Below are 26900 nucleotides of genomic sequence, written 5' to 3'. Positions count from 1 at the left end.
GGGAGAAAATATTTGCAAACCATGTATCTGATAGGGGTTAATTTCCAAAATACATAAGGAACTCATACAACTCAATAGCACAAACACAAATAACTCATGACATTTCTTTACTATTTAAAAAATGTTCAAAGTTACACAAAAGTGGAGATTAATATAACACACTGCCCCATATACCCCATCACTTTGCTTCCCAATTACTAATACTTTACTAATATGGATTACAACTTTCTTTGAACTTGGGAAATGGCCTTAAATCCTTGAAACTGGAACAATAATGGTTAATATAAGGCCTCAGTTATGAGCTGTCCAGTGACCAGGAATATTCTGAACAGAGGTCTGTTCTCTCAATCAGATATTTGTACAGCTGAGAGAAGGAAAGCTGTTGCCAATTTCTTACAGAGGGTGCAACGCTGACACTAGTGAGTATTGCACACTGCTTAGTTCATTTGGAAAAAGACAACTTTCAAGGACTATTTTACACACAGCAAAGATGTTCAGTGTACTGTTGTATATACTAAAGCAATAAAATATCATTGGCAAACAAAGTATTCCACAAATTTCTCACAGGAGCTTATTGTAGAATATCACTACGGAAAAGATAGACCAAAGAAATTTAGTTATGTAAGATGGAGTGCTCAAGAGCAATGCCATGCTGGTATGTTCCTCGCAGGCCTGAGTGCACCATGTTAGCCTATATCAATATGTCCATGTACCCAGATTATTTAAAACCCACAAATGAAAAAACAATAAGGAAAATACGTCTCTTTCTTTTAACAGTAATCAAAGCCAACCAGGATAGGGTAAAAGAATACGATGTACACAAAACATTTTTTTCTTCCAAAATAATACAGACCAACTAATAGAAGGAGGCAATGTCTTTGTGGAACATCTCAATAAAATGACCAAATCTGTTATAGAAGCTTACATTTGCTGTAAGTTTTGACAGCAACATCGTTAGGAACAATAAATCCATGGGGGAACGGGGTAATCTTTGAAGTAAGTAATTCAACAAAGCAGAGCCTATAAATGCTTATAATAATTGCCACCTAACATGTTGGCTCAATATATAATCTGGCAAATAAAAACTAGCTGGCTCTATGGACTTGCCTTTTTAGTAAGATGAACTCAGTCTGGGTTAGCATGCTTTCCCTGTCCCACAGAAATATTAACTGGGCCAACAAAAAATTCTCTATGTCAAATATCATGGGAAATCATTAAGAAGATGAGTTGTCTCCCTAATTAGGAAAGCTATAGAGGTCATTCTTGGAGGAAGCCATTTTGTTTTGGGGATAGAAGGAAGGCAGGGGAAGGGGCCATGAAAAAGGTACATTCTAGAGCAGCATTGCTGGAAAACCTCCTGTGACAATGGAAATTTTCTATAATTTGCACTGTCTAATACGGTAGCCACATGTGGCTACTTAGCATTTGAAATGTGGCTAAGAGCTGAATTTTAAATTTTATTAATTTAAATTAATTTAAATGTAAATAGTCACATGTGGCTGTTGGCTACATTATCCGATGTAGCAACTATAGGGATATTAAGCCAAGTCTCATCATCAGAAGTAATTTTTTATTTCAGCATGTGGGCATCCTAAGGGTGGAAGACTACAAAGCCATTACCAAGGTGAGTAAGCTCTTTTATGAAACAAATGAACCTGTTCAACTTTCAGTTATGACTGGAAGATGACTCTGGTCTCGTTCCAAAGAAGATATTCAAAACTCATTATTAAGAAAAGCTCTAAGAATAGAAGTAATATATAATTATTCTGCTATAAAAATATGAGCAATTGTAAATTGGGTTTTTGGGTGTGTTTTTTTTTAGAAAAATTATGTTTTTTAAAGAAAAATAACCCATTTAAGCCAGAATCTAAGAGAAGAACAAAGGATCATGACCCTGTGGCAATTTTTGTCACAAATACCAGGGAAAAAAGTGACATAATGACCTCAAATGCTAATGCATGAAGATTCAGATTTCCTTCACAGGCAACACTGTGTAGTGGTTAAAAGCCAGTAAAGAGATCTGGATTCAAATCCTGATGGTGCCACTTATTAGTTATGTAAGTTCAGGGAAACCTAAGTTTTAGTTTTCTCATTATTAAAATGGGGATAATAATACGCTCTGTCTATTATATGAAAGTTAAATAAAATAACACATGTAAAAAGTTTAGCACAATATGTGCATATAGAAGATACTCAGTAAATGACACTGGTAGCAGTTTTTGTTTTATTGTTTTTGTTATTTAAATACCATGGCTCTTCTACCTTCTCAAGGGAAATTTCAAGAACTGTGCAGATCCAAGAATAAAAACCACAGGAGAGAATATAGCATCTTTATTTTGCTTATAATAAAGCTTGAACAGATCTTTGCAGGAAATTTTTAAACAATACGTATTAGTGACACATCTTCCAAAGAAAATCTTATCCAAATAATTTTTATTTGGGAGCTTAGGGAATACTCTATGAGGTTCTGAAGCTGGGATTGGAGGGGTGGGGAAGGAGGAAACCCTCAAAAAGTTAAGTTAGGGATCAAAAAACTCTTATTACAAAAAAAAGAAAGAAAGGAGGGAGGGAGGGAGGGAGGGAGGGAGTGAGGGAGGAAGGAGAGAGAGAGAGAGAGAGAGAGAGAGAGAGAGAGAGAGAGAGAGAGAAAGAAAGAAAGAAAACTCAATTTTTCTATATAAAGATGTAGTTTTTATACAATGATATGAACTAATTTGGAAAACAATCTGTCTAGTAGGTGGGAACATTGGTCAGAATTTTCCACTTCCATGTCAGAATATTAACCCCAACTTTCCCTGTTTTCAAAGCATGTGGATCCTTAGTCAACAATTTCAATATTCAAATTTCAATATTCAAAGACCTTGGCAGACTATCACTTCAAATTTTGTTGTTGTTGCTTTCTAGCTCCCATTACATGCCTAACTGAAAACGTCATGTTTAAGAGACATCTAAGGAAAAAACATTCGTATAAGTATCACTAAAAATCTATTCTTGTATCAAGGGAGAGAGATCATCAGAAAGCTACATGCTGCCTAAATATCATTAGCCTAGTACCCTTTAGGAGAATCACTATTATTGAGTTAAACTTTAATGTTTTGGTTTGCTTTTACCAAGGATTTTATAAGGCACAGCGATATTGCTTCTGTGTTGTCCATTATCTTACATGAAGTCTCATATATAAGGAATTCAAATGAGGAATTCATTTTAGAACTTAATAACAAGAAAAAGTTCTGTTCTTGAAGAATTATTGGTATCCACCTTTAGATGACAACAGGATAATCCACGAAATTTCCTTTTATCTATTTTGTGTGTGTGTGCCTGCTGCTAGGACAGAAAGCTGCTGGAAGCTCAGAGCCAACTTAATGTTCAAATCAGTCTATCTATTTATATCTGCATATAATTTATTTTAGCTTTTGTGATTAGTATATTTGCTTTCTCATCCTTGTTTTGAGTTTGATTTCCCTTTTGTTAACCTTATTGTATATATACTTCATGATAAACACTTCAAGTCATTTTTGAAAAGGTAGACTATAAATAAAAATACTAAATACAGACCTCTTAATGTTTAAAACGATGCAACACTCATATTGGTAAATTCTACAATCATCTTCATGATAAAAGAAAACCCTGAAGGTACACACAATTATGGCAAGCTTAGAAGAATATCATGAATTAAGTGAATTTGAAGTCTTCAATATTTTTAATCAAAGGTTAATAAAGCATATAGTCACCTGGAGAAAAGCAATTGCTTAGAGATTTTATATGCTATTTAGAATAAGTCTTAATAGCTTAATGAAGTTTTAATGTATTATCCCTGTCGAAATGATGACTAAAAATAAGGGATGTAAGAATTCTTCTCTGATCGATGATGAAAATGCATCGAAACAAATCAAAAGCACATGAATTTCTCAATTAATAAAATATTCAACATCCCTGAAATACATCATTCCATAATATACAAATTCTGGCAGGGTACCATAAACCAAAGCTTTGGAGGACTAACAATAATATCTTGACTTTATAAGGCCCTTTACATATTGAAAGAATAAAAGGAAACTTTATACATTATTTTACTCATTCACATAGAATTCGTACCACTTCCTGAGAGGTTATATAAAAGAAAACTTTTTTATCCTGTTTTAACTTCCCCCCTTTTTAGCTAGATACAAATTGGCATTTCCACTTCAGCCTAACATAATTGAAGATCAAAACACAGGAAGAGTGGACATCTGCCATTTTTTTTTTGTCTGCCCCAGCATCTTTTCCATTTGAGAAACTGTCTCTCCCCAACTCCCAGTCCAAGGGTTCAAATGGAGCCAACCCCATTGAAGCTAGCACGCCAAGTGTGAACATGTGGCACAAGGCTGGCCAACTCACCTGCTTGGTTGTAATGATTAGTGAAATGATTGACACATGACCCAACCCAGCCGATGAGAATTATCCAAGTCATCCCCAGGATGTACGTCACAACTATTGGAGGGGGGGGGGGGCCTCTTTTGTTTAATCAGGATACTAGGCATAAGTATAATGTAAACAGAGAGCTTTCATCTTTGTCCATATAAGGGGCGGAGGAAAGCAGGCCGGAGAGATAAAGCAAAGACAGATTCCTGACAACAGTAACTGAACACCTAACTTCAGTCATATCTGAAGTTCGTAACTCTGCTGGACCTCCCAACTACATAAGCCAATCAATCCTTCCCTCTGACCCTCTTTTTTGGGAGCTTAAACCAATTTGGCACAGGTTTCTGTCTTGCAGCCACATGAGTCCTATTAACATAATGTCATGAGTCCTATTAACATAATTCTCTTCTGTCATACTCTCGACACTCCAATTAATATCAGATTCTCTGTACTGTGAGTGTTCCTTTTCTGACAGTAATAATTTCAGTACTTTAGTAGATTACTTTCACATTCTGTTTTCTAACTCTCACATAGTGTTTATACTTCATTATTATCTTTGTCATCCTCGAAGGTTGAACATTCTTTAGACCCAACATTTCCTCTCAGTAGCAAGCTCTATCTTTGATACTTTAAAGTCAGTGACTTTCACCAGTTTGAACTATAAGTCAAGCATTGTGCCCTATATAAATACCTCACTTAATTCACACAATGATTTGAGGTGGGTATTTTAATCCCCATTTTAAGAGGAGGAATGTGAGACACAGAAAGCCTAAATAATTAGAAGTCACAAAGCCAGTTTAAAAAAAAAAAGGGCAGCACTCTCTAGAAACTATGCTCTTATTATGCTAGTCTGTTTGTAAGAAAAAGGATAATTTAACGGGGAGTCTTACACAAGAAATAGCCGACAATTGGATATGTTTTCAGAGAGGTGTGCATACTCATCCATTTAAAAAGTTCTGCTGCAGTAATTATTGAAGACGCCCATTGCAAGGGTATGATCCACAGCCGCTGAATAATCCACAGACCTGGCAGCACAATTTATGATTGGGGTAAGGACAGTAATAGTCAAATGAAAAAGCAATCTGTTAGAGCCTATTTCATGAAGTGAATTGTTCAGGACTACTGGGGCAGACCATGCATGTACGTGCTTAGAGCTCCAGGAAAAAAAGAGGCACCTGAAATACATATTTTTTTTTAATAGAATCAGAGACTCGATGCATTTGTTTTAAAGAATCAAAATTATTATTGTGGGGAAAATAAGAATTTAACAAACCTCACCATATATATATGGTTCGATTCCCACATGGGCCAGTGGGCTCTCAACCACAAGGTTGACGGTTCATATATATATGTATGTATGTATGTATATATTACAGTGAGGATTGTTTTAATGATTTTGATTTAATATTTGAGCAAGAGATAATTTTTCTCAGGGTTTGGGGCCATAAAGGTCTTAATCCAGTCTTGGCTTTTAATACATAATAATCTCATAAGTGTATAGAACAAAGGTCATTGTCTCCTAAGCAGGAGGTACTCAAGATGTACCATCGGAAGGAGCAAGCTGGAAGCTACAAGTATGGCACTACCTTGGTGAGTCTTTTCAAAAGAACTGTTATCGGGGGCCAGCCCGAACTGTTATTGGGGGCCGGCCCGGTGGCTCAGGTGGTTGGAGCGCCGTGCTCCTAACTCGAAAGGCTGTGGGTTCGATTCCCACATGGGCCAGTGGGCTCTCAACCACAAGGTTGACGGTTCAACATCCTCAAGTCCCGCAAGGAATAGTTGGCAGCACCCCCTGCAACTAAGATTGAATATGGCACCTTGAGCTGAGCTCCCGGATGGCTCAGTTGGTTGGAGCGCGTCCTCTCAACCACAAGTTTGCTGGTTCAACTCCTGCAAGGGATGGTGGGCTGCACCCCCTGCAACTAGCAACGGCAACTGGACCTGGAGCTGAGCTGAGCCCTCCACAACTAATACTGAAAGGACAACAACTTGAAGCTGAGCTGCGCCCTCCACAACTAAAATTGAAAGGACAACAACTTGACTTGGAAAAAAGTCCTGGAAGTTCACACTGTTCTCCAATAAAGTCCTGTTCCCCTTCCCCAATAAAATCTTAAAAAAAAAAAAGAACTGTTATCTTAGCTTGTCCTTCAACAGAAGCTGTTAAAACATAGCCAGAGTCTCTTAGAATGTTTAGCATATACCCTAATGTATGATAGTCATTCCACTCATAGGAAATAATAGGAAATAGAATGAAAACATATGCCCATATGAAGACTTATACACAAATGTTCATAGCAGCTTGATCTATAATAGCCCTCAATTAAAAAAACACAAATATCCATCAAGTGAAAGAATAAATAGTGGTGAATCTATACAATGGAAATAGTCCTCAGCAATAAAAAGGAATGTACTGTTGATACATGCTACAACATTGATGAATTTCAAAGTAATTATGCTGAGTGAAAGAAGCCAGATAAAAGAGTATATATTCACCCCTGATATTCTAGCTGACGCTGAGGGGTACAGTCCCACTTCCCTATCTCCCCAAGTAGGTGGTGTTAGAAAAACCTTAAATTTTTCCCCCTTTTGTATGGACTACAAATAAAACTTGGGGCAATTTGCAGTTTGGAAAAAAAAATTGTATATTCTATGATTCCATATGTATAAATTACTAGAAAATGCAAACTAACGCATTGTGACTGAAAACATACAATAACTGCCACGTAAAAGGAAGGGTGACAGAGAGGGAAAACAAAGGGGCCCAGGGAAGCTTTTGGGGTGCTGCATATGTTCATTATCTTGATTGTGGTGATGGGTTCATGGGTACATACTTATGTCAAAACATATCAAATTGTACACTTTAAATATGTGTAACTCATTGTATGTCAATTTTACCTCAATAAAGCTGTTAAGAAAATTGTTTACAGAACACATAAACACAGCCAAAAAAGATTTCATGTACTTTAATTGCATGATGCTTTTTGATATTTTTAAGGTAAAGAATAAACATTACAAATAATAATTTTCAATGTGAGAACTAATAAGTAAAACAAATATGCTCATATTCCTAAATAATTTATAATATGCTTTTCTTACTTTAAGGTGAACAAATATTTGATTAGATTCAAAAGAATGACAGAAAATGCATTGTTTAATAGACTCACATGATATATAAGGGGTTTTTTAAGAAAGTATTTTCAAACTGCATTTACAACCCATTAGTAGACCATGGTATTGATTTAGTGGGTCATAACCATCATTTAATAAATGAGACAGTACAGAATAGAAAATAGTATAATATGTCCCACGTGGTGAGATTGAGTATATTGTTTCACGGAGACTTGTTATATGTGTATATATGATGGGAGACTATGAAAGTTGTATTTCTTTTTTTTTTTTTTTTTTTCAGAAATGACATTCCTTTTTTTTTTGAAAGTTGTATTTCTTACTGTGGATTATGGTATACAAAATTTTAAATTCTATGATATATACATTAACACGTATCTGTTTATTTTTTATGTCCCATATTATACACCATGCCTTTTGTGCTAAAATATCTTTATATAATTGTGCTCTCTTGGAGTTTCAGATATTTAAATTCCAAAAATAATCATTGGGAACACATGTGGTCCTAGGCATTCTTTGTAAACAATCTTGTACTTCACTTTGCAATTTACAAAGTACTTTAAAATAGGGTAGGTGTTAGTCCAATTTTATATGTGAAAAATTCAGGCTCAGGAAGATCGGCTCATCTAATCTAGCTCTATCTAAACTCTGTAATCTACTGACTATACAGGAGTCCACCTTATACACAGGGGATATGTTCCAAGACCCCCAGTGGATGCCTGAAACCACGGACAGTACTGAACCCTATACATAGTATGTTTTTACCTATAAATACACACCTTTTCACTTAAAGGAAGCACTTTATGGTTTCTCTTTGGCATATTCCAGTTGCCAGCATCACTACTCTTGCATTTTGGGGCCATTGTTAAGTAAAATAAGGGTTACTTGAAAACAAGCACTGTCATACCACGACAGTTGATCTAATAACCCAAATAGCTACTACATGACTAATGGACAGGTAGCATGTACACCGTAGATATGCTGGACGGAGAAATGATTCACGTCCAGGGTAGGACAGAGCTGGGTGGGAGGAGATTTCATCACACTGCTCAGAGTGGTGTGCCATTTAAAAATGGATTGTTTATTTATGGAATTTTCCATTTAATATTTTCAGACCGTGGTTGACTGCAGGTAACTGAAACCACGTAAACCAAAACCACAGATAAAGGGGGACTATTGTACTTTTAAATTCTATCCATTATCCCACGACTCCCAACCCCCAGTTAAAGACCTGTTTACAATCATCCAATGACTATTAAAAAAAAAAATTAAAAGTGAATTTAAGAAGTGACAATGCAAAGATGAAAAGGCCAGTTATTGGTGTCAAGGAGTTTTGGTGAGATGAATAACTACACAAAATGGAGAAAGTGCTAAATTAGTGAGGGTAGGCAGAAATATTTTACTTGAACTTGGAGAACTGATACTAGAAGGCAGTTAACTGACACTTAGGAAGGAGAATGTTCTTCCTTGCATGGGACCTTTCTACATAATGCAAAACGTTTAGCACTCCCCTTGCCTGTAACAGCCCCTGTCTTTGTCATAGGTTAAAAAATGTCCCCTAGGTATTCGTCTCCCTAGGCCCTGGGGGACGGGGACCTACAGGTTAGGTTATAGGGTGGTGTTCGCTGGTGCCCTCTGTTGACATAGAGAGGTAAGATCAAGTCCTTAGCAGAAAAACGTTTCCTGTCCCTTAGGGAAAAATACAAGCTCCTTGGAGAAAAATGTACCAAGAACAAAGATGCCTGGCGTTGAAGCTAAGCAAGAGCTCAGGGAAGTGGAGGGAGGCTGCATAAAGGCTGGGAGCCACTCTTCCTGCTCCAGACCATGGCCAGTACTTGTGGTTTGTCTTTGGCGAGCTGGCATGTTTGTAAAGGGAATAAAGGCTCGTTCTTATACAAACACACCCTGTCCTTATGCTTCAGTTTGCCCAGGGCTTGAATTAAGTCTTATTTTTCTGATAGAATAATCATCTGGGGCTAGGTGGTTATAGTCAGTCATAAAAAGGAAATAAACTGGCACTCGATTCTGAAGGGGAAGGATTTGGGAGAACTGGTTATGAGAGAACAAGGACAATTCTTCCAAAGTAGTCCATATCAGGTGTAAGACTGGTAAGGCACATCCAATCCTTTTTATCCCAGTGTAGGATTATAGTGTCCACGCGCGGCAGACAAAGAACTGGACATCGGAGTGGACAAGATGTTAACCCTGATTCAGTAAACTGTGGCCTGTTTGTAAAATGAGCCCTAAGACTACTCATAAATAGGCTCACGCTGTATACAGTCACACTCAGCACTGCACTGGCTCTTTATTTTTAACACTAAACGGGCAAACAGAGACAGAAACCAAAAATCTCTCAGGGAAAGACGTGTTTCAATGTTTACTCATAAATATAATTTTATGTGATGTCCAGGGAATACACTTAAAACCAAATGAGGAAGCCACACTGGAAAGCTCTTGGTTTTCCATTACATGTAATCATGCTACCCAAAATAAGGTAGTATTATCTTTACTATAATACTAGTAGTAAAAGACAGTAGTTGTTAGCTACTAATAGCAACCTGCACCAAATGTATCAATCGATCTATAATATATATTTTTAAATTTTACTACTGCATAGGTTCCGATCTAGTCTCCTCAACTAGGTTGAGGATAAAAGTTTTACATGTAACATTCACTGAATAAGCAATAAGTAGATGGAGCAGGGTACGGGGGGGAGGGTGTTGGATACAGTGCTTACTTAGATGCCCTGAAAAAATCAATTTATAAATCAAACATACATATTTTTATTGAATGGCATCTATATTCAAGATACCTTGACATGTGCTGTGGGGTATACATATAGGGATAAATCATAGATCCTGATCTCTGCCGATTTCATTAGATAAAAGAAATACAATAAATAGTAAAATAAAAATTGTTATAGTAACTTAAAATCATAATTGAAGGCATAGTGGTGGAGACTGTCCCCCTCTTTCCCCCCCAGTATCCAATGTCCTCTCTTTCTGTTTAATTATAGAATCCTTCCCCTTACACCCACTCTTACAGTTTTAGGTGGGTACATGCCAAACTGCTAAAGACTTTTCTATACTTCTGGCTGTAGAGGTAACACATGCCTAGGTTGTAGACAATGGGGTGTGAATAGAAGTGATGTCTGCAACTTCCTGGTCTCCTTGGAGGTGAAGCTGCTTGTCTTGGACCCTCTTCCTTCCCGTGCTGAGTCAGCTTCTACCGCGCAGGTGATGAACATACCCCACGATATGGCAGAGAAACAAAACGGAAGTAGCCTTGGGCTTTTTATGTTTTAGTGAATCCGAGTTACCTATCTGTCCTGGAATGCCTGTCTACTTTAGGATTGTTAATGAAGGCTGAAATAACATTCTTCCCTTTTTGAGCCACGAAAATTTTTGAGACTCTTTGTTCCTGCTGCTTAGTCTGTATCCCAACTAATATATCCTGTTACTAGGTGGAAAATGGTTATTTCCTAAATGAGATAAATAAGCAGTGTTGTTCCAGACATCCTGAAGCAAAATACTGACTCAGAAAAATCAAGGAGCTGGGAGAACCCTTAAAACTCTTAAAACAAATCTACTCTGTTTCTTTCCTTTTTAAAAAACATATGAAGAAACTGAGGTTTGGAGATTTGTCCATAGTCTTGGAATTTGTGGCAGACCCAGGAATTAATTCCAGATCTCTTGAGTGTTTTTGTATTACATCATCCTGTCTATCTGTGGGATAACAGTGGCCACTAATGTTCCCTCTTTGTTTTCTTGACACAGTCAGTCAATAGTCACTCAGTACTCCTGGGACATAGAATACTGCCCTCAGTTCCAAAGGAAAGCCAACAGGAATTTTTAAAATCACATGTTTTGTATCAAAGGTATCTACAATCTAACACAAGAGAAAATACTAGTGTAACTTATATGGTATTATTAAACCAAGGACAACCAAACAAGAACAGACCCAAGCAATTAGAGATCCAATAAGCTGTGGAAAGAGTCATAAAAGTATTATAGAAGCAGTTCACTTCCTGATAACAAGTGCTTTGGAAATACAGAAAATGTGATTCAAGAATACTTGAATCAATTTTTAAGTGCTTTGTTGAAACCTAATTAAACATGCCAGGGCCTGGGAATATATTTTCATTTCTCATAAAAGTCCTTTTTTTTCTTTAGCCTGGAAAGTTTCAATGCTTTAATCTTTTGAAAACCACCTCAAAAACCTTCAGCCTAGGGATCTCTTCTGTATTGGCTAGTCATTCTTTAGTAGAATCCTCTCTTCTAAGCGGTACTCTTGCTGAGAGGAAGTTAATGCATACCTCATTGTAAGCACACAGTTTGCTACAGAGCATATCAGTGAAGACAGGGGCAGTTTTAGGGAGATATACAAGGTAAGAATGAGAGGGTCACTATGAGGTAGTTATCTTCATCTAGTCATTAAAAAAACAAAAAACAAAAAATCTTGCCAGGCACTGAGTGTATGCTGGAGTTGAGCTGAGATCTGGTGATAAATACCAGTCATAGTCTCTAAAGAACCTTACAGTCTAGAGCTGGAAACATCCCTCTCTTAATACATGTTCATATACAGAGTTTGAGCTGGGATGGAATTAAGTAGCCTCTATCACAAAGCTCTTAACAGTTAGGGCGAGTTCCTTTATATTGTCCCCCATAGATGCCTGATTACATTTGAACCAGATGAAAGAATGCTTTCTGGTGCTGCCACCTACTGAAAACTTGAAAAATGTGTTTGAAAAACTTAAAAACTGTAATATGAGTATTACTAAAGAATAATTTATAAGTCAGAGAAGGAGACAATGTCATTCTGCTTTACTTTTAATTAAGCTACCAATGATTCCAGAACCCTGAATGGTGATCAATAAGGTAATGTTGCATAAATAGAGTAAATAAATTACACAGAACAGTATTTACTCATATGTGACTTTGTCAAGCTACAGCTTGACATCATATATCATCATATCATCTCATATATTATATATATGTCATTTTTTTCTCTATCTTATATGCAAAAGCCGGGCTATCCTTTGTGTTGAGAAAAACCCAATTCAGAGCCACCAGAAAAATGAAGTACAAAATATACTTTTACTAATTTGAACAACTGTGAGTTCAAAAACTATCAAGGTAGATAAACATACAAATAATGAAGGGGGGAGAAGAAAAGATTTGTGACCAGGCAATTCCCAAAATGAGATGTAATAGCCAATAAGAAGAGTATCAAAGAAATGCAGATTAAAACAATCAGATACCACTTTTTCTCGTTGCAAAAGTGTTTGGGAAAACAGACAGTTGAACACACTGCTGATGGTTAAATAATGACTGCAACTTTTTTGAAGTACAATTATTTGGCTATAGGTATCAGGGGGCTTAAACTGTAAATGTCTTTTGATCCAAAATTCAGCTTCAAAAAATTTATTCTAAACAAAGAATCAGGATTTGCAAAAGGATCTAGCTATAAAGATTTCATCACATAATTATTTAAAACAAAAATAATTGGGAACATTATAATACTCCTAAGAGGCACATTTGTTAATTAAATTATGGTAAAACTATATAAGAAAATATTTAAAACCTTTGCAAACTATGTACTAAAACATATAAGAAAGGTAGGAAGCCTTTGCTTGTGTTGAGAAAAACCCAATTCAGCTGGCTGCATGCCAACTGTGTCCAACTACAGTATTTTCCAGCCTAAAGGTATGTTTTGAAATTAGGCATATGTTTTACCTTCCTTGCTTTTTATTATCCCGTTTCTATTCATTTACCTTGCTCTATTCAACACCTTCCTGGTGTCATCCATTTGCAGCAGAGGAGGAAAAAACAAACAAAACAATGCACCACACTCCCTTTTTTAGGTACAGAAACCATCTCCGGTAAGACATCAATTCCACCTTGCAGGAGGATTTGCATGACCTGCAAGTCCCTTGTGGCAGACAGACGCTTAAGGTGGTCCCCATCTCCTACTGTTCACACCTTTGTGTGATCCCTGCTCTGGAGTGTGAGTGAGACTTGCTGCTAATGAATAGAATACAGTAAAGGGGCTGGGAGGTGTGTGATTCCATGCACATGATTATGGGACGATGCTGTTTAAAACTATAGTGCCCATCTTGCTGGAGTCTCTACCTTGCTAGCTGTGAGGAGGCAAGTGGCCACGTTGGGGAACCCCACAAGGCAAGGAAGTGGGGGTGGCCTCTATGAACCGAGGGCAATCCAGGAGGCAATAATAACCAAAACAAACAAAAGAACCTCCCAGAACCAAAATCTGAAGCTCTCAGTCCTACAACCACAAGGAACCGAATACTGTCAACAACCACGTGAGCTCCCCCATGGAGCTTCCAGATAAGAATCCAGCTGTGACCAAGACCTTGATTGAAGCCTTGTAAGACCCTAAGCAGAGGGCCCACCTAGGCTATGTTCAGAGTCCTGACCCTCAGAAATTGGGGTAATAAACGTGTGTAATTTTAAGCTGCTTGGTTTGTGATAATATTGTGACAAGCAATAGAAAACTAATATACCCACAGACCTCAACATCATTCCCACCAGAGACAACTTAGTTTACATTTATAGAAAGCAACTAAAACCCTTGAGGCACACCTAATAAAGATTACAATGGCATACTTTAATACTCCTTTTTATATAATCAATAGTGAGTAAATAACATAATAGAGCAAACATCCTGCCTGATGACTCAAATAAGCATGGCTTACAAACCTAATTACTTGGTTAGTAACAGTCAAAATCAGCAGCACTGATCTCATAGTGCTCTGTTAGTTAGTGAGGAGAATTATGAAAAATATAGAAGAGGTAGCCCTTGCCTTTCAATATCCTTTGTTTCCTAGAAGTCTTGTCTAGGTCATCTGGGGGTTTCTTCATATAAAGGTCACATTTCGCAGTATGTTTCTAAAATAACAAAAGCCTGTGGCATAGATTAGACACACAAAGCAGCCAGCAGGCTGCACTCATACCCGCAGAAGGGCAGGAGGAGTGTATCGGTCATGCATTGTGGCGTAACAAATTGCCCCCAAATTTAGCAGCTTAAAACAACAAACATTTACGATCTCACACAGTTTCTGAAGGTCAGGAATCTGAGAGCAACTTAGGTGGACGGTTCTGGCTCAGAGTCTCTCATCAAGATGCAGATAAGCTGTTAACCAGGCATGCAGTCATCTGAAAGCTGAACTGGGGCTTGAGGAACCACTGCTAAGTGTTCACTTAGCTGTTTGCAGGAGGCCTCAGTTCCTTGTCATGTGGGCCTTTCACCAGGGCCCTCTGAGTGTCTTTATACAGCAGCTGGCTTTCCCCAGAGGAAGTTACTAAGAACAAGCAAAAGGCTGCAGTGCTTTTTAAAACCTAGTTCAGGGAGCAGTAAACTTTTTCTTAAAGGGCTAGATAGTAAGTACTGGCTTCGCATGTCAACACAGGCTTGCATGCCATATAGTTTCTATTGCAACTACTCACCTCAATTGTTTTAGTGCAAAAATAGCCATATATGATATGTAAACAAATGGGGATGGTATGTTCTAATAAAACTTTATTTATAAAAATAGGCATCCAGCCCACAGACTGTAGTTTGCCATCCCCTGACCTGAACTCCAAAGATGCACACTCTCATTTTCTCTATATTGTATTCATTAGAAGCAAGTCATTCAAGGGGAGAGGAATTAGTCTCAACTTCTTGAAATGAAGAATAAAAGAATTTATGGACATAGTTTAAAACCACTACAGTAGGCTTAACACATAGTAAACAGAACATGGGTTAAAATTTTCATTAGTTTCCTAGGGCTACTGTTAACAAATTATACAAACTGGGTGGCTTAAAGCAACACAAATTTAGTTCCTCACACTTCTTGAGATTAGAAGTCCAAAATCAAGGCATCAGAAGGGCCATGCTCCCTCTGAAGGCTCTAGGGAAGACTCCCTCCTTACCTCTTCCTAACCTCCAGTGTTTCCTGGCAATCCTTGACGTTCCTTGGCTTGTAGCTGCTTCACTCCAATCTCCAATATCTACCTCTGTCTTCACATGGCCTTCTTCTCTGTGTCTATGTCTGCGTGTCCTCTCCTCTTCTTATATGGGCACCAGCCATTGGATTTAGGGCATACCCTATCCAACCCACCATGACACAATTGTGTCCCCCTCCAAAGTCATATTCACCTGGAACCTCAGAATGTGATCTTATTTGCAAATAGGGTCTTTGCAGATGTAATTAAGTTAATATGAGGTCATACTGAATAGGTGTGGCCCTAAATCCAGTGATTGGTGTCTTTATAAGAACAGGAGAGAACACACACGTAAGCCCTGAAATGTATGAGAAGTTCCTTGCATTCCTCAGGATAAAATACAGACTCCTTAACTTGGCACTTAAAACCATTTCTGTGCAATCCTACCAACTTCTCTGTCCTCGTCTCCTACCACTCCTCCCTAGCTCCAGGCTCTAGTCAGAGTGACAGCCGGGTGGCTCCGTTGATTAGAGAGCAGTGCTCAAAACACCAAGGTTGCCTGTTCAATTCTCACATGGGCCAGTGAGCTGTGCCCTCCACAACTAGATTGAAAACAATGACTTGACTTTGAGCTGAGCTGCACCCTCCACAACTAGATTGAAAAACATCTTGTTCCCCAATTTGAAAAAAAAAAAAAGTGAACTGCTTGATCTCCTAACCTACTAGGCTACATGACCTTGCTCTTGCCTCTTCCTAGAGTGCCTGGTCATCTCTTCCTTGCTTCTTACCCTTCAACACTCACTCTGTTCAAATATCCCTTGCTTTCGAAGTCCTTGATGACTCCCTTGGATCTGTAGGAGATCCTCCCTGTATTTCCACAGCACCCACACATATTTCTAACACATCTGTATAGTAATGACAAGTGTACATGTTTGTATTCTGCACTAAACCCTGAGGTCCTTGAACTCAGTAACCATGCCATTTTTATTTCTGTGTCCTCAGCATCTAGCAGAGTACTGAAATAAATAGAAGGTGTTCAAGAAACATTTGTCGATTGAACAAGTTACAGAAGTTTCTGTTTGTAAATTCTTAAATACAGGATAAAATCTCTTTGGGTTAAGATAATTTGAACCCAGTCCTACATGAACACAGGATGTTGGATTTGATATTTCAGTAATTACTTTTATGAGGGTCTCCATAGGCCTAGGCCATGACAATGAAGGGCAGTGGGTACACAGCTGGCCCACATCTGGCACACATAAGTGCAGGTGAGTTGATAAACACTGTTCTGAATCTCTTCTACTATTCTCTACCAACCAGGCAATGGGAACCATAAAGCAGTGCTGAATAGTCTACTTTTATAATACCATATATGGGTCAAAATAGAAACCTTGATACTTGAAGGCCCCTTACTTTAAGCAATGAAGTTTGGTGACCTTATAGCAAGAACAGTTTTTTAAATTGAAATTTCTATTGAGATAATTGTAGGTTCACACACAGTTATAAGAAATAATATAGAGAGATCCCTTGTAAACTTTTTCCAGTTTTCCTTAAGGGTAACATTCTGCAAAACCATGGTATAATATCATAATCAGGATAGTGACATTGATATGATCCATTGCTTTTATTTAGATTTCCGTTTTATTTGTACTCATTTGTGTGTGTATTAAATTCTATACAACATTATCATCTGTATAGGTTCATTTACCCATCAAGATACTGAAAAGTTTCAAAACTGCAAGTGTCCCTCATGTTACCCTAATGCAGAGTAATTCTATTAGATCTCTACTTTTGTGTTCTTATTGTCATATAGTTTATATCAAGTTTTTGCATTTTATAAGAAATGATTTAATGTTAATAAATAGAATGTGATAATTTAAGGGTACATAGTAAACTCTCTAGAGCAAGTACTAAAACATAAAATAAAGATATAGCTAACCAGTTATTAGATGAATTGAAATGGATTACTACAAAATATTTGATAAACTGAAATCAATCAATCAATAAAGGGAGGATGTGGGGAACAAAACCCAGATGGAATAAACAGGAAACAAAGATAAAAGTACACCTAAGTGCAACCATATCTATAAATATATTAAATGTAGGTGGACTAGAGGCTAGAGACTCTGAGAATGGATAAAAAAGTAAGACTCAACTATACATAGTTATAAGAAATACACCTCAACTATAAAAATAGAGATTATTTGAAAGTAAAGGGTGGTGGGAATGATATACTCTGCAAGTACTAAGCATAAGAAAGCTCGCACGACTACATTATAAGACAAAATAGACTTCAAGACAAAGAGTATTAGCAGAGAAAAAGAGGAAGATTTAACAGTAATAAAATAGCCACTTCATCAAGGAGACATAACAATCCTAAAGTGGATATAGTCAACAATAGAGCTGCAAAGTACAGAATTGACAGAACTAAAGAGAGAAACACGTAAGTCCACATCATAGAAATTTTAAGACCCCCTTCTTAGTAAAAGATAGAAATACGTATGTATGTGTATATATATGCATATATATAAATCAGTCTGTAGCTAGACTTAAATAATACTATCAACAATCTTGACTCAATTAATGTTAATAGAACACGGCACTTAACAACTGGAGAATACATGCAAAACAAGAATTCTTGCAGAATAAACACAAAGAAGTTTACCAGATATAGACCTTATTCTGGGCCTTCAAATGAGTCTCAATAAATTTCAAAAGACTGAAGAGTATGTTCACTGATCACATACAAATTAAATTAGACGTCAGTAAGATACATATTTTTTATATATAAGTAAGATATCTTTCTAAAAAAAATCTCTAATATTTGGATACTAAAAAACACATCTAATAACCCATGGGTGCAAGAACAAATCACAAGGGAAGTTAGAAAAGATTTCAAACTAAATGAAAATTTAAAGAACAACATACCAAAATGTACAAGATAACAACAAAAATAGGGCTTAGAGGAAATTTTATAGCTTTAAATGTGTATTTTAGAGAAGGATTTAAAAACAATGATCTTGTTTCCACCAAAAAATTTTTAGAAAAAGTAGAACTAACTAAAACCAAAATAAAAAGTAGAAAAAGTAGAACAAACTAAACCCAAAGAAAGGAAAAAAGAACAGAAACCAACGAAATAAAACAACAACAACAAACAATAGAGAAAATCAATAAAGCCTACAGCTGATTTAAAAAAAAAGGAATAAAACTGTGAATAACTTAGTGAGACTGATGGGGGAAAGGGAAGAAACAACAAATTGTGCTACGTGAAAGAAGCCAATCTGAAAGGTTTATATACGTATGAGTCTAACTATATGACATTCTGGAAAGGCCAACACTATGGAGACAATAAAAAGATCAGTGGTTGCCAGGGATTCAGGGGAGAGAAGGAAGGATGAAGGGGTGGAGTACAGATTTTTATGGCAGTGAAGCTACTTTGTATGATACTGTAACGGTGAATACATGTCATTACACATTTTTCAAAACACACAGAATCTGCAACACAAAGAATGAACCCTAATGTAAATGATGGACTTTACTTAATAATAATAATGTGTCAATATTGGCTCATCAATTCTAACAATTGTACCACACTACTGGAGATACTAAAATAGGGAAAACTGGGTGGGGGTGAGTAGCAATATGGGAACTTTTTGTACTTTCTGCTCACTTCTGGATAAACCTAAAACTGCTTGAAAAGTAATAAAGTCTATTATTAAAAAAAACAAATTTCAAGTATATAATATGGCATTCCTAAACATCATTCCCATGTTGTACATTATATCTCCAGAATTTATTCACCTTATAACAGAAAGTTTGTACCCTTTAACCAATATCTTCCATTTTCCCCACTTCCCAGTGTCTGGTAACTGCCATTCTAATCTGTTTTGAGTTCAATGTTTTTAGATTCCACATGTAAGTGAGATAATACAGTATTTGTCTTTCTCTGAGTTATTTTACTGAGCATAATATTCTCCAGGGTCATCTATGTTGTCACAGATGGCAGGGTTTCCTTTTTATGGTTGAATAATATTCCATGTGTATATATACCACATTTTTAAATCTATTCATCCATTGATGGACACAGGTTGCTTCCATGTCTTAGCTATTGTGAACAATGTTGCAATGAACATGGGAGTGCAGATATCTCTTCAAGATCCTGATTTCTTTTTTTTTTTTTCTTTTTGGATTTATACCCAGTAGTGGGATTGTTGGATTGTAATGTAGTTTTAACTTTTTGGAGGAACTCCATACTATTTACCATAATGACTGCACCAGTCTTACTTTTTCCTGATATTGAACCACCTTCTGCTATTAGGCATAACTCTAGTTTTCATCAACGAGTATATATTCTTTAGAAATACTGAACAAAAATCTGTTTGATAACATGTATTTTTAACTAATTGGAGGATCACTGTTAAAAATGATCTGAAAACTTTATTGGATGATAGATTTTTAAATTATATTGTTAAAATAGTAAAATGTATCAGTGTCATCAATATATATTTTCTTTTTGAGAAACTTAATGCATATAGTTTTCCTCTAGCAGTGCTTAAGAGACTTTTCATATGGTATTAAATTTAATCTCTGGTTTATCATGTTTCTGAACATTATGACAAGTATTTTATATATTTTATGTAAAAATATTGACTCCTTTTAATGATATTGAAATATGATTTCAACATTATGTCTTTTCTTAGCTATACTAATAAAGTTTACATTTGCTGCTAAAGACTTTTTGGGGAAAATTAATATAAAGAGAAAGAAATATACTTATATGAAATTCTATTTAATTGTTCCTTTGAAAATATGGCATAGGTTGTGTGTTCCTAGGATTTGATTTAAATCAAATATTTCCTTTGATATTACAATTTGCTTGATTTTTCTATATTTGGTCATGAAATTAATTTTCCATTATTGTTTTCCTTCTTATTATGTTAGCAATTTTGGACATAAATTATTTTAAGAATTCCCACAATTTATTACTGAGAAACTGTATGTTATAAACAGTGGCTCTGCCACTTTCAAGCTGTATAACCTTGGGCAAGTTACCCAGCACTATCTGTAAAATGAAGATGATGACAGTGGTGATGGTGATAATTGTAACACCTACCTATATGGCTGTTGTTAAGGTTGAATGAGATAAAAAGCATGACAGCCCAAAGCTCAATGACTGGCTCACAAATGTTTGCTAATATTTTAATAAATCCAGCCAGTCACTAAATCCAATTGACTCCATCTAAATATCATTCAAGTGCCACTCCCTACTCTTCATTCCCAGTCTTTGCCTTAGATTATTTTCTCTCATCTGGACTGTAACAATATCTTCTAAACTTATCTCCCTATTTCTAATCTCTTTCTCCTTCAATTCATATAGGAGTGATCTTTCTAAAATACAATCTGATTTTTCATTCCCCTGGTGAAAATGTTTTGCTAGCTCCCGTTGCATGTAACAGTATCCCAAATTTCCTTCATTCCCATACATCTTCCCAAGTGTTATAAATGTTTCCTCTGTTGGGACCGTCTTCCCCATCTTTCTTCTCGAAGAATGTATACTCATTCCCCATATTTTACCTTATTTTATCTGCAATAAGGATATCACCTAATGTGAATGGCAGATTTTATTCCAGACTCTTATTCTGTACTTTAGAAAAACCTTCGATTGACATATAATTTACATACACGAAATGCCCCACTGTATTCTATGTATCATCGATGGCTGTTTTCATGCTACCGTGGCAGAGTTAAATAGTTGCTACAGAGACCACAGAGCCTAAAATATTTATTATCTGGCCCTTTATAGAAAAAGTTTCCCAACTCTTGCTCTAAAGTAATGGTTCTTAAATTTTATCATGCATCAGAACAACAGATTGTTGTGCCATACCCGAAGTTTCCGATTCAGTTAGGTCTGCAGGGGAGCCAGAGAATTTCATCTCTAGCAAGATCTCAGGGGCTGCTGCTGCTGGGGATCTGACTACACTTTGAGGCCCACTCTTTTAGAGATTACATTGTATAGTTTTAATTTATTACAGTCTACATCGTATTATATTACACAATTTCCTTCCCACCTTTTGTGCTCTTGTTCTTACATATTTTACTTCTTTATATGCTCTTAACTCTATTGTGCATTATTATTGTTTTTTTCTTTTAAGATTTTATTGGGGAAGGGGAACAGTGTGTACTTCCAGCACTTTTTTTTTTTCCAAGTCAAGTTGTTGTCCTTTCAATCTTAGTTGTGGAGGGCGCAGCTCAGCTCCAGGTCCGGTTGCTAGTTGCAGGGGGCACAGCCCACCATCCCTTGCGGGACTCGAGGGATTGAACTGGCAACCTTGTGGTTGAGAGCCCACGCTCCAACCAACTGAGCCATCCGGGAGCTCAACGGCAGCTCAGCTCAAGGTGCCGTGTTCAATCTTAGCCTGAGCCACTGGGCTGGCCCCTATTATTGTTTTTTTAAACAGGTCATAATTTTTTTTATGTGTGTGTGTGTGTGTGTGTGTGTGTGTGTGTGAATTATCACACAGTAAAATTGACTTTCTATGGTGGACAGTTCTACAAGTTTTAATTTATGTATGGATTATTTTAACTGCCACCACAGTGACTCCCTCTGTTGAATCTGGTGGAAAAGACGAGCATGAACAAATGGGGAACTTAATCATTGAGATGGAAAGTATAAAAGAGAATCAAAAGGAAAAGCTAGAAATAAAAAACAAATATCAAAATTTGAGTAAAGCTGACTTTGGTATTGTGCAAAGGTAACTTTTGTACTAGTTTGTAAGTTTTTCATGTTTTCTGTTATTTTTCTTTATTCACCCACCTACATGTTGATTTCCAATTTGCTATTTATTGCTTCTAATGTGTGTCTTGTATGATTTCTTAACTGTGTTGTTTTGTTTGAATACTTTACTCTTGAATCTTTCAACTGGAAAAAGGTTTAACAAAATTATTTTCTCTTTCACAGTGCCACTTTGTTTTTCATGTCTGTTCCTTTGGACTTTATTATCTAATCATTTTCCAGATAGTAGATTATATAGGCAGCCTTTTTCAAATAGTAATTTTTTATGGTCTTTCTTTGATGAGTTTGTTTGCTAGTTTATGATCCCCTGGTTATTTTAGGGAACTGCAGTGAGGAAATCTTGTAGGTTCCCAGACACTTGGCAGCTGTTGTGCCCCCACCCCCACCCCCTTATTAAATTTTGAAAGTTATAAGAACAATGGAAAAACAGCCTACAGGTGGGGTTCAGTAGCTTCTAAACTTGCCATTCTGATTATAATAAAGGATCAGCCTGTTAGAAAAGTGATCAAATTTCTTTTCGCTCCCAGCTCCAGGTTAATAAGCAGTAGAGTTATACAAACATCAATCCATTTGGCGCCCAGAACCCTAGGTGCCTTCTGTGGTACTTCTCATCCTATTTTAATACAGGCTAAAAACTGGTTTTCAATTTCTAATGTAAAATTTTTATTGTCATCTATGTTGTTATCCTGCCCTTACTTATTTGTTTAAGTATCTCTCTTGCCTGTTTTTCTTTGATACAGTGTGTCATAAAGTATTGTGAAAGCTGTTTACTTTGAGTTACAATTTATTGAGAAGTAGAAAAAAGGTTGTTCTGTACTTTCCAGGTGTTCCATAATTGTCTTTGATGTCTATGAAATATCCTGTGTAAATTGTTTCTCCTAAGTTTGGTCTGCAAATGTTTTTTCAAATAAACTGTACCAGAATTCATCACACCATTTTGCTAAGGAAATACTGGTATACATCTCTCAACACAGCATTCATGATTTATTCCTTAATTCTAGAGTAATGCTGAAAGTAGTATATGTTCTTATCTGGCTATGATTATATCTGTTGTTTTGTGAGGAAGGCAGAGTGAGACATTATCTCCTTTCCAGATGACAAAGGTGAGATATGGACAGAGATGATTAAATGAGATAACACATGAGAAAGTATCTGTGACAAAGCCTGGTATGCAAGTACGTGTGTGTACATATATACATACACAGACACACACATATATACACATATCATTTTTCTTTGCAATGAGGGTGAGGGCAATGATTTTTCTCTGTAAAGAATATATTTACTATAATATACACCTGAAATTAATATAAAATAATACTGAATGTCAACTGTAACTGAGAAAACTAAAAAGGAGGGAGAAAGGTGAAGGGAAGTAAGAGGTTCAAATTTCCAGGTATAAAAGAAGTAAGTCATAGGGAGGTAATGTACAGCATAGGGAATACAGTCAATAATATTGTGATAGCGTAGTACAGTGTCAGATGGTTGCTGGACTTATCATGGTGATCACTTCTTTAGGTACACTCATATACGTGTTGAATAACTATTGTATACACCAGAAACTAATATATTATTGTATGTTAGCTATATTTTAATTAAAAATCTTTAAAAAATAAATAAAAATAAAAAACAAAAGAATATATTTACTTACTATTATAAAGCAAATTAGTGGAAGATCTAAAATTAAAGCCTCTTAACTTCTAGTCATGTATAGTCTTTCTAGTAAGCTCTATTCAGATGACATTTCCATATCTGGTTATTAGCTTTTCATATTCATGACAAACCAATATCTACTATAGTGGTTCAATTTTTTAAATACAATCCAGAGACAATATAGGGACATTTTCTTAAGCTTTCTTTTCTCTCTATATTTTTCCTGGCATTACATACCATTTGACTTCTTCCTGAGATCTCTTTCCCTGAGCAGTAAGAGCCTTGGGCCAAGAGCTCTGGTCTCGGTGGAGTTTGGCTTTGGCTTCCTTCTACTTTTTCTTGTGGTTCTGCTCCTACTTCTTATGTGACAATTTATATACCATAAAAATCAGCTGATGGGCAGCAACAGCAGGTAGAGGAATCTGATTTGGACAGTGAACTATGAGTCAGAGACTAGGAATGCCACAGAAAAAAAAAGGCCTTCAAGCAATTAGGAACTGGGAGAACCAAAGGAGTTGAGCAATCTGAAAGAGGCAAAGGGTTAACAACTTGGAATTTGACAGGCAGTGAGGGAGCAGGGCAGAGCAGGCCTAACAAGCATATGGAACCAGCAGCAGGGAAAATGTAAAATGCTTTGCACCTTTAATCACTCTTTATTCCTCTTACTATGGCGAATTCCAGTCTAATGTGACACTGGCCTATCAGTAATAACAACTGCGACATTGGCTGGCTGATCAGTCAATCTGGAGTGGGGTGTGATCACAGTTCTTTTGGCAGAAAGGTTTTCTTTACTCTGGTTGTTAAATTGGATGAAATTACATTAATTCACACCAAAGAAGGAGAAACTTATTACAGCTCTCAAAAATAGTATGTTTTGAGGACAGAGCCAAAGCAACACTTCTCCAAGTATATTCTATGGCATATTCTATCACTCCTGCATGTTAGTTAAATGCTCCAGATGAAAACAAGATTCAGTGGTCAAACACTGGGGGAAATGCTGCATGACCCTCTTACTAGAAACATTAGCATATTACAAGTCCTGAGAAGTCTTCCAGTAAGTACATAAACTCATTTGATTTTATTTAATTTACTTGTATAGTTAGTGCTTTTAGTGTCCTGCTCGATAAATCTTTATATACCCCAAGATTATAAAGATATTTTTCCTTTATTTTTTTCTAGCTTTCTGGTTCTGAGTTTCATGTTTAGATCTATGACCCACGTCTATTTAATTTTGTGTATGGAGTGAAAAAGATGTGAAGTTTCTTTTTTGTCCACAAGAAAATCCATTTGTTCCAGAAACGTGTTTAAAAAGACTACCCTTTTCCCATTGAAGTGGCTTAGCACCCTGATCAAAAATCAATTGACTTCATATGTGTGGGTCTATTTCTGGATGCACTGTTCTGTTGCATTGATATATTTGTCTATCCTTAGGGCAATATTTGATTATTGTAGCTTTACAGTTCCTTTTTAAGATTGTTTTAGCCATTCTATATAAGTTGCATTTCCAGATAAATTCTAGAATCACTTGACAATTTCTTCAAAAATGCCTGCTTGAATTTTGATAGGGATTACATTGGATATATAGATTAATTTAGGGAGAATTGGCATCTTAACAATTTTGAATTTTATACTCCTTGATCATGGTATATACACTGTAATTTTTATTTCAGTCAAAGAAGTTCTTGCCTTCATAGAACTTGTGTTCTTGTGGGAAATACTACATGTATTTTAGATATCTATAGAAAATAAATTAAATATATATATTCAAATAAATTAAATAATGCCAGGTAGTTATTTTAAAAAAAAAGTATATCAGGGTAAAGGAAAAATACAGTGGATGTGGGGTATTGGTGTCTTTGAGGAAGAGGCATTTGAGTAGAGATCTGAACGAAGGGAGGGAAGAAACAAAGTAGGGGAAGCTCTTTCCAGGCAGCAGAGGCCTGCAGGCAGAAACAAGTTGGATGTGTTCCTAGGAACCTGGAGCAAACTGACTAAGGAGGACAATGCTGGGCATGATGCTAAACAAATGGTCAGAAGTTGATCATGTAGGCTTTGTAGGGCATGGTCAAGGGTTTGGGTGTTAGAGGCAGCTACTGGAGGTTAAGATTCAGCCAGTACACACAGGCATGGTGTTTTTAAAACACTGAAGTATTTCAATCCTTTAGGAAATAGCTGTTCCCATGGTTACAGTCTCCCCTTCCATGTTGGCTCCTTTCCCCACCCCCAACCTCCCACCCCATGAACTAACAACTAAATAAGCAACTTGGCCCAGCAGAGGCTATTGAGTTGGGGAAGTTAATCAGCTCAGGAACCTAAAATCATTGAAATTTATCAATCTAAAGGATGAGTAAAGATTTCACTTCATTATAGTCCTAGAGCCTGCGTAGGACAGTGTGTCTTGGGCTTCCATCCCATCAAGAGTCAGATGGGGCCCAGTACCACCATCTGGGCTCCTGCTCAGTCCAACAGGAATAAGAAGCAGGCTAGAGAAATAGACTAAATGTCCCTGAGGTCTGAGATGAAGATAGAGGAAAGAGGAAATACAGTGTATTTCTACATAAACAATCTGTCTCCTCAGCACTTCCTAAGTGATTTAAAAGGCTACTGACCAACTAGCCAGCCTTCATAACTTTTGTATATTAACTTTGTAAGCGGGCATTTTCCCGCCAAATCGCGTCGTAACGCGGGGCTTTTTTGACATTTTCTCGCCAAAATTAGACTTTCCGTAAAATATTCATATCTTTCGATCTATTTGATATTTTTCTATGAAACTTTCAGTGTTTTAGTTTAAAAAGAGGTCTCTATTTATTTACTTTGCAAAATTTTTGCCGGTTCCAACTAGAGGCGATATGACGAGTTTACTCGTTTCCCGCAAAAAATGTTTAACCACATCAAACTTTGTTTCTATATTCAAAACCATAAATTTGTCCTGTTCTGGGAGTTTTTTGTTTTGTTTTGTTTTTGTTTTTAAATACATTGTG

General features: G+C 36.5%; 1 protein-coding gene across 4 annotated transcripts in view; it reads right to left on the bottom strand.

Annotated features, from left to right (window-relative positions):
- Positions 1–26900, bottom strand: part of MAP3K13 (mitogen-activated protein kinase kinase kinase 13) — a 143257-nt gene that overhangs the window by 86757 nt on the left and 29600 nt on the right. The window contains exon 1 of one of the 4 annotated variants that reach the window (XM_074328977.1): positions 24157–24295. The exons of the other annotated variants lie outside the window; for them this stretch is intronic. The gene's annotated coding sequence lies outside the window, so the exon portion shown is untranslated. Of the gene's footprint in view, positions 1–24156; positions 24296–26900 lie in introns of those variants that run through there. 4 annotated transcript variants of the gene reach the window in all.

Source organism: Rhinolophus sinicus, linkage group LG01 (genome assembly GCF_036562045.2).
Source record: "Rhinolophus sinicus isolate RSC01 linkage group LG01, ASM3656204v1, whole genome shotgun sequence".
Classification (NCBI taxonomy): Eukaryota; Metazoa; Chordata; class Mammalia; order Chiroptera; family Rhinolophidae; genus Rhinolophus; species Rhinolophus sinicus.
This window is presented reverse-complemented; position numbering and strand designations above follow the sequence as displayed.